Below are 8024 nucleotides of genomic sequence, written 5' to 3'. Positions count from 1 at the left end.
GTTTGGCCGATGTACATAGCAGAGGGGCATTGCTGGCATATGATGGCGTATATTACATTGGTGGACGTGCAGGTGAATGAACCGGTGATGGTGTGGCTGATCTGGTTAGGTCCCACCCCCGAAATGGCACCCCCTACAGAGGCGGCGGAAAGTCCCGCCCCCGAAATACTGACAACAACCGGGCCAGCCGAAGATCCGGCCGCCATGGTCGCCGCCCCCCAAATGTTAGCACCCTAGGTGACTGCCTAGGTTGCCTAATGGGTTGCGCCAGCCCTGCCATTTGGTAGTGAACAGGAACCCTGGCAGACTGCAGATCTGAGATCTGCCTATATATTGACTAGACCTGATTCTTCAGTCTTGCAAATACTAATTTCAGGCAGCATTTTGCCACTCTCTAACTTTGCTTAAGAACTAGATATGAATATTGTCATGGAGGCTTGGGTAGAGTTCTTCTGAAGTGCTCAGCACTGGCCTAATTCTAGCTTCAATTGGAGCAAAGTTAGGCCAACCTGAGCACTTCTGAAAATCCCACCTCTACTGATTACCTTAAATCTTTAAAGTGTTAGGAAAAACAAAAGAGTATTCAATCTTTAACTTTTCTGGAATGTTGTATTCTAGTTCACATTTTAAAAACAAAACAATTATTTGATAAAGGAAAAAGTAATGATTTTCTGAATCGAAGTAGCTGTCACAAGGTATTTATAGCAACTATTAATGATTTTTAATTATGATTTGGCTTATCAAATATGCAGTACACCTCATTAATCAAAAACACACATTCTATATGCAGAGTTTATCATACATTATGACAATCAAAATTTATCAAATTATATGTGAAAAATAATATCTAGCAAGTTCAGATTTGAGATTAGGTTAACTATTGATTTTTTTTATTATTAATATCTTGCTGCAAACAACACTGGTTTATACAATCTGACTATATCACCTATTGCTATATCTATTATTTGTCTCAGGCAAAACAATTTTTTTCCAATTATTTGGCTTCCAGCCAAATACTACAATTAGCTGCTCAGTGAACCCCAAAGTGTTTTCACTGCCAGTATTAGTAGTGCAAGAAGATCAATTTTTTAATGGTACTAGATAAAAAATTTTATTGTACTTCTGGTTTTCAATTTTCAACCGCATGATATATGGCTTAACGTTATAACAGAAATACTAAGAATCTTTGTGGTTTGTCACTATATTACCATCATACCAAGGCCTTGTCTACACTACACAGTCAGCTTTCGTCAGTAAAACAGTAGAGATGAACACACTGAAATGCTCCGCCTGCTGATGTAATATATGCTATGCCAACATAATAAAATCACCTCAACACGAGGCATAGGGCTTATTTCAGTATAGTTAGGGTGACGCGTCTGTGTAGACACTGGGGTCCTTACATCAGCTGTTGGCTGTTATCCATTGGAGCCATGAGATTGACAAGAAAGCTGGCTCCCAGCTCCTGAGCCGGGTTGCTTACAGGTCTCCGCTCCAAGCCAGGCTGCCACCCAGGCTCCTGGCTTCAGCTGCTGCCTGGGCTCCCAACTCCCCACTGGGAGCCCAATGTCTCTGAGGGTCCTGGCTCCCTGCCAGGAGCATGACAGCTGACTGGACTCCAGGTGTGGATCTCCCCACCTGAGGCAAGAAGCCCTGTGTGGCTTCCCCCACTCCACCCCCAGCTCCCTCACACAGCCCCTCTTCAGTAGGTGGAAGAACTCCTGGTGAGGACATGCACCACCAACAGAAGGAGGGTAGCGTGGACATCAGCCACGGCAGTAACTAATGTGGTGGCTGTAACTCAAGCTAAAATAGGTCGACTTAAGATTGTAGTGTAGACATAGCCTAAAACTTGCTGTGTATTTCAAACAAAAGTTGTCTGTAAGCTCACCAAAGACGTCTTTATTCTTTCTATCCTAATTAACTAATCATTTTTTAAGCCTTGATCTGTATTACTATTAATATAACGGTTGAAATGTGCTAAGCAATTTACATAACAGAGAAAAGACACTGTCCCTGCCTCAAAGCGCTTATCTAAAAACACAAGGGCCAAATTCTGCCCTCATTTACAGCCAAGCAACTCCACTGAATTCAGTTACTAATTAGTAAGATACTGTTGATTATGGTTCTATATTTAAAACAATTAAATGTGCATTAAAGGCAAAATGAATGCTGTAAATGTCAACACATGACTGGTTGTCTTTTTCATTGTAATAACAGCATAGCTCAGGAACACTAAGCTGTAAGAAGAACACTAAGCTGTAGGAAGGATTTGTTGATAGCATTACCTGTATGATAGACCACTCTTCACAGGCAAGATTCTGTCTTATGACACTGCTTCGAAGTATCCCCATAACACGTACTGAATATAGTTTTACTCTGATAAGCAACCAATTCTTGTTAGTTCCTTCACTGGTCATTTAAGCAGGCTTCACAACAGTTGTATCCTAACTATTCTACCCTAACTATGAGCAGGGAAATCAAGAAAAAAATATTAAAATACTTTTGGAAATAAGGTTCTATCATCTTTTTTAATGACTTTTAACAATCATTTCAGACATTACTATACAAAAAAAAGGAGTTAATTATGTCCAGGAGCTATTTTAGCATGAGAAAGCTACTGAATGAATCAAGATGAAAGGAAAAACAGGTGGTAAATGCTTCAAAAAAATTCCTTATCATGTTTTAATGATTAAATATGAAAAAGCCATTTCTTCAAGAAAGGAAAAATAAAACAAGCTTTAACAGCATTGCATGGTTTAAGAATAGAAAATCTGTACAATAGAGAAAAATGTATAACACAGATTGTGCTTTATGTTCTTCTCCATTTTATGGAAGGGAGCAAACATTTTACACCTGTGGATGTAAACCATTAGAGACTGAGTGAAAGGGAAAAGTCACTAAATGGCATCCTTTCCATTTCCACCTCATAAGCTTCCATCAATTGCTTTCACCTATATAATGTTCAATTTGGAAGATATGCCTTTTAGGAGTGAGGTGCCCAGTTACGAGAAGTGGAGCTGGAATGCAGCTGCTTTGGAGGCATGACCCTATGCAAATTAACCTGATCCTGCAGAAGACATTGCTGTTAGTTAATGCTGATAGGTTCAGCATCTACTGTGGCTTCACACCCAACTTTAAGAGAGACAAAAAATGTAGAGATCGCACAATAAAAGCAAAGCAACACAATAAAAGCAAGGCTACACAATAAAAGTTGTCAATGTTATGTGTAGGGCAATGATCAGAGACTCAGAAAAGGATGTTCCATGTCAAACAAAATTCCTTAAGGTTTGCTCCAGAGTTTCCTACAAATCTCTGGCCTACGTGGTTTTGTCTAGACACAGCTCAGTGATGTAGACACTGCTCTCTGCCCTGCTGTGGGAAGGATAGCATGCTGCATTTTTTCCAAAAGAGCTCATCAGTTTTAAATGTAAGTATGCCTTTGCCTGTGGAAGATGAAAAATATGACCTATTGTGTACAAGAATATGAGGCTACCAAAGAGACCAGTGATATTGCAGGGAGCTCCTAAGACACCAATTATAATGATGTAGTCATACATATGAAAAACAATACTAAGATAAGCCACTGACCGAGGAGGACATCAAGGAACAAGCTTGGTGTTCAAGAGTCAAGGCAAGATTGTCCAAGGAAACTAGTTGTGCACTTTCCATGTGAATAATAAATTATTCAGAGGTGGAAACTCGTGCATGACCAACTGTGATAGAATGGGATATACCTGAGTTAAATTATTAACTCTACCTTGTTCTCTGTATGAAGTGTTGGATACTGTGATTGCACAAGTCTGGACATACCCAAATACAAACTATCAAACTGCATTCTGGACAGTTGTTCTTCCTGGGAAAGGTGCTTGACACTTCGTTGAAGGACTATCACCAAGAAACCATTAACTTTGACTGGGATGGGATAGTTATTGAGAGATAATGAGAAAATGGACTTTCTACTAAGCAGCCCATATGGGGGCTAGAGTAAGCGTGCCTGGAAGTGGGTTGGAGCTTCCCTATGGAACACATGGCAGAGAAAGAGAGGCTTAATTAAAGAGCAGGGTTCTGCTCCGGACAGAGTGATCAACCCTCACCATACATAACGCTTGCAGGAGGGTGTAAGCAGGAGGTACTCTGACTATCCTGAAAAGCTGACCAACATTAGATTCACAAGAAGGGGTGAGATCAGACCAGGGAAAACTGTGTCTCAGGTAGGCTGTCCTTACGCATACACAGCTGTATAGAGCACAAGGAAATTTGGGGTAGCTAGTGCCCTACGTAGCTGTATGCCGCTCCAGCCCCTGCTCCACCTCTTCCCCATGGCCTCCGCCTCTGCTCCTCCCTAGTTCCACCCCCACTCCACTCCTTCCCCTGAGGACTGCAGCAGGGGTCAGGCCTGCACTCACCAGGCAGCAGTAAGTGGAGCGATCTGGCCCCAGCCCACTCCACGCCATCAGCTCCCAGTCGTGCCATCAGTGAGTGCTGGGAGTCAGTTCCCCCTTTCCCCCCAAGCCCGAAGGCTGGGAGCAGGGGAGCAGAGCAGAGTGGGCTGTGCCAGGTTGCTCCACTTCCCGCCACCCTGTGAGTGTGGAGTCGGGCCTGCCCTGCACTGATCAGGTGGCAGGAAGTGGAGCGACCTGGCCCCAACCCACTCCGCTCCGCCAACTCGTTTTAGGGATAAAGTTTCTTTGGTTATAAAATTCCTTTGCTAAGCCTGTGTTCCTTCCTTTCCCACTATGTTTTCTTCAAAGGGGCTTGACTAGAAGTTTGGAGTGCCCACAGCTTAGCTGGGGCTCTGGGGGAGTGTGTGCTAGGGACCGGTATGACTCTGGGGGTCTCAGATACTGATCTTGGGGTCTAGAATAGCAGTGACACTCAAGGAAGGGTGTCAGAGCCAGGTCTGAGCCTCGGAGTCTGTCCTAGAGTCCCAGAGCTAGAAACATTGATTAAACTCTTCCCAGATTCAGTCAGCTTGGAAGCATGTGGGATCTGACTGGGTCTACTGAGAAAAAAATGATTTTAGAGTGGTAGCCGTGTCAGTCTGTATCAGCAAAAAGAACAAGGTGTACTTGTGGCACCTTAGAGACTAACAAATTTATCTGAGTATAAGCTTTCGTGGGCTAAAACCCAGTGACCATATAGGGAGGTACAGGGCAAGGATGTAACACAAAACCACTGATTTTCAATGCTAGGAGACAAAACATTCTTGGGGGCAAGTCCAAAACTGTGGAATGAATTCTGCCACAATGAAGGGCCATCACAAACCACAGCACTTACTGCTCCAATGCAAGGTGCATTTCACTAATATCAATAGAGTTTTTTAAAAAAATACTGTGTATCAAAACAAGACACTCCAATGAATGCATGGGGAGAGGATCAGAGAACAAACATCATATGACAGATGTTAGTCATGTTGTTTAATACACTGCTGGAAGGCACTAAGATACTACAATGATGAGTGCCGTATAAGAACCTATACAGAACAGAATTGAGGCAACGGGACAGAACAAAGCACAATTCGTAAATATCCAAAAGTGAAGCTCTTAGGAGATAGTTTTCGACATGAATTCACGTAATGTTTCAGTCAATCTGAATCTGCATTTTTCAGGTAAAAGGTTTTGGGAGAAAAGTTTTATCTGGCTATATATGGAGCATGAATTTACATATTAAATCTATAAAAAGAACAACAGTCGGGGGGATATAAGGACTCCATTAAAAATATAGACAGAGATATGCATACTCCTTGATACATATATATTAATACCTGTTTAGTCTTATGGGATTCCAGGCAATCATGAAAATCTCAGCTATAAAGTTGGAAAGAATTTATCTTTGATTCTTTTTACTTATTTTGACATAGAAAACTATTTTTAAAGTCACATGCCACATTCTTTCAAAACTCTAAATCTTTTAACATGCTCAGCATTATCACTGGATGAAACACAAAAACATCTTTGCATTTTTCTTTCTTTACTAAGTTCGCTCTTTTATCGCATGACAGAGGATTGGATTTTCAATTGCTTAGCTAACCAATTAAACTCACACACTTCAAGGTGCTACTTTAAAAATATTACTTTAAAAAGTGACAGTACATGATTTCAATTATGAACAATAATCTTTTTATCCCTTTTTTTATTTGTTTTTTTTTTTCTCAAGAAAGAATATGGCTCTCTTTTTATTAGTGTGGCCTTGTTCCTACCTCTGTGGTTATAATGGAAATATTGACACAACAGTAAAAAAACACCTCTCCTCAGGCACTTAAAGAAATATACTGTTTTAGTTCTTTCAGTCAGGAAACCAAACTTGTCTACACATTAGTCTGTAATAACTCAATATTTTGAGGCAACACAATGCCAAGATTCAGACGAAATTCAAAAAATGTTTTTACTTGAATGAACTGAACTTTTAGTTTTTGGAATTTTTCCAGTCCAGTAAGTTTATTCCATATTTCTGCTATTGCCAATCAGTTTTCCTGTACATATGCATTCCCCAAATTTAAAACTATGATTTCTAGGCTAGTATGATGCCAGTAGAATTTCTTTAGTTTTACATTGCCTGATCCTCTCTTTTGTTCTCTATTAGCATAGGTGCTGGAACTAGGGATACTGGCGGTTGCTGCCACACACCCTGGCTTGAAATTGTTTCCATTATATACAGGGTTTGCAGTTTGGTTCAATGGCACTCAGCACCCCCAATATATAAATTGTTCCAGCACCCCAGTCTACTGGGCTTTGTCTACACTATGCACCTTTTAGCAACACCGCTGTGCCACTACAGCCGCGCTGCAAAAAGGCACGCAGTGTAGCTGCTATTTGTCGGCAGGAGAGAGCTCTCCCATCAAGAAAAAACTTCCACCCAGGGGCGGCTCTAGGCATTTTGCTGCCCCAAGCACGGCAGGCAGGCTGCCTTCAGCAGCTTGCCTGCGGGAGGTCCCCAGTCCCGCGAATTTGGTGGCAGCCTGCAGGAGGTCCGTCAAAGCCGCAGGACCAGCGGACCCTCCACAGGCATGCCGCCAAAGGCAGCCTGCCTGCCGCCCTCGCAGCAACTGGCGGAGCGCCCCCCACAGCTTGCCACCCCACGCATGCGCTTGGCATGCTGGAGCCTCAAGCCACGCCTGCTTCCACCCCCAGCGAGCGGTGGTAGCTTTGTCGGCAGGAGAGTGCTCCTGCCAACAAAGCACTGTTCACACCAGCACTTTCCATCAGCAAAACTTTTGCCTTTCAGGGGTGGGGGGGTGGGTCCACACCTCTGAACAACAAAAGTTTTGTCGTTCAGTTGCCAGTGTAGACACTATTATCCTCTTCAAACACAATAAAAAAGAGAATCTGACAGATATAACTAAAAGAACCTTACTGGTACCACAATGGCCCCTGAGTCATAGTTCTTCCATCTAGAGGATTTGGCCAGAATACAGTTCTGGATCTGGATCCAGGTTTCATTTTGTAATATGGAAAATTATTTCATACCATCAACAACTCAAAGCATCACACTGTGTGGCACACCAGCTATTACATATGCTGCTGAAGGATCACTTCAGCCATTAAGAATTTAAGGTAGGGTTTAAGTAAGAGGTAGGGCTTTTTTATTTGTTAGGCACAGGAATTGTTTACAAAGCAATGGAATAAATTGCCCCAGACCTTTAGGTTTGTCTATTTAGGATGAAGTTGTGCTTTTAAGAAACATTTTGTGTTGAGGTGATATGGAGCTGCACTAACTCAGCAAGCACTTGGATAAATATTGTGCCTTAGCGAGATGCATCCATCTTCAGATGGTACAATCTGCTCCCTCCAAGGCACGTTTAGGCTGCCCTGCAGACCAGTGCAAGAAGGAATGGCCATGACCCTCTCCTCCTCTTCATTCTTTAGGGGCAACTCAGAGGGAGGGAAGACCATGTATTCTTATTATAGTGTGGCAAATTGCCGGTATTGTTCTCTGGGTCTCGCGCTTTCTCTTCTCTGGGGTAGGTTCAGGGCGATATTGCTTGCCTCTGAACCAGTTCTTAATCACTCCCCTAGTGTCCT

The 8024-nt window shown here is 42.5% G+C and overlaps 1 protein-coding gene across 4 annotated transcripts in view; it reads right to left on the bottom strand.

Moving 5' to 3' along the window:
• The window catches only part of WDR25 (WD repeat domain 25), a 133029-nt gene that overhangs the window by 72591 nt on the left and 52414 nt on the right, over nucleotides 1–8024 (bottom strand). The window lies entirely within an intron of this gene.

This window comes from Chelonoidis abingdonii, chromosome 4 (assembly GCF_003597395.2).
Source record: "Chelonoidis abingdonii isolate Lonesome George chromosome 4, CheloAbing_2.0, whole genome shotgun sequence".
NCBI classification, from domain to species: domain Eukaryota; kingdom Metazoa; phylum Chordata; order Testudines; family Testudinidae; genus Chelonoidis; species Chelonoidis abingdonii.
This window is presented reverse-complemented; position numbering and strand designations above follow the sequence as displayed.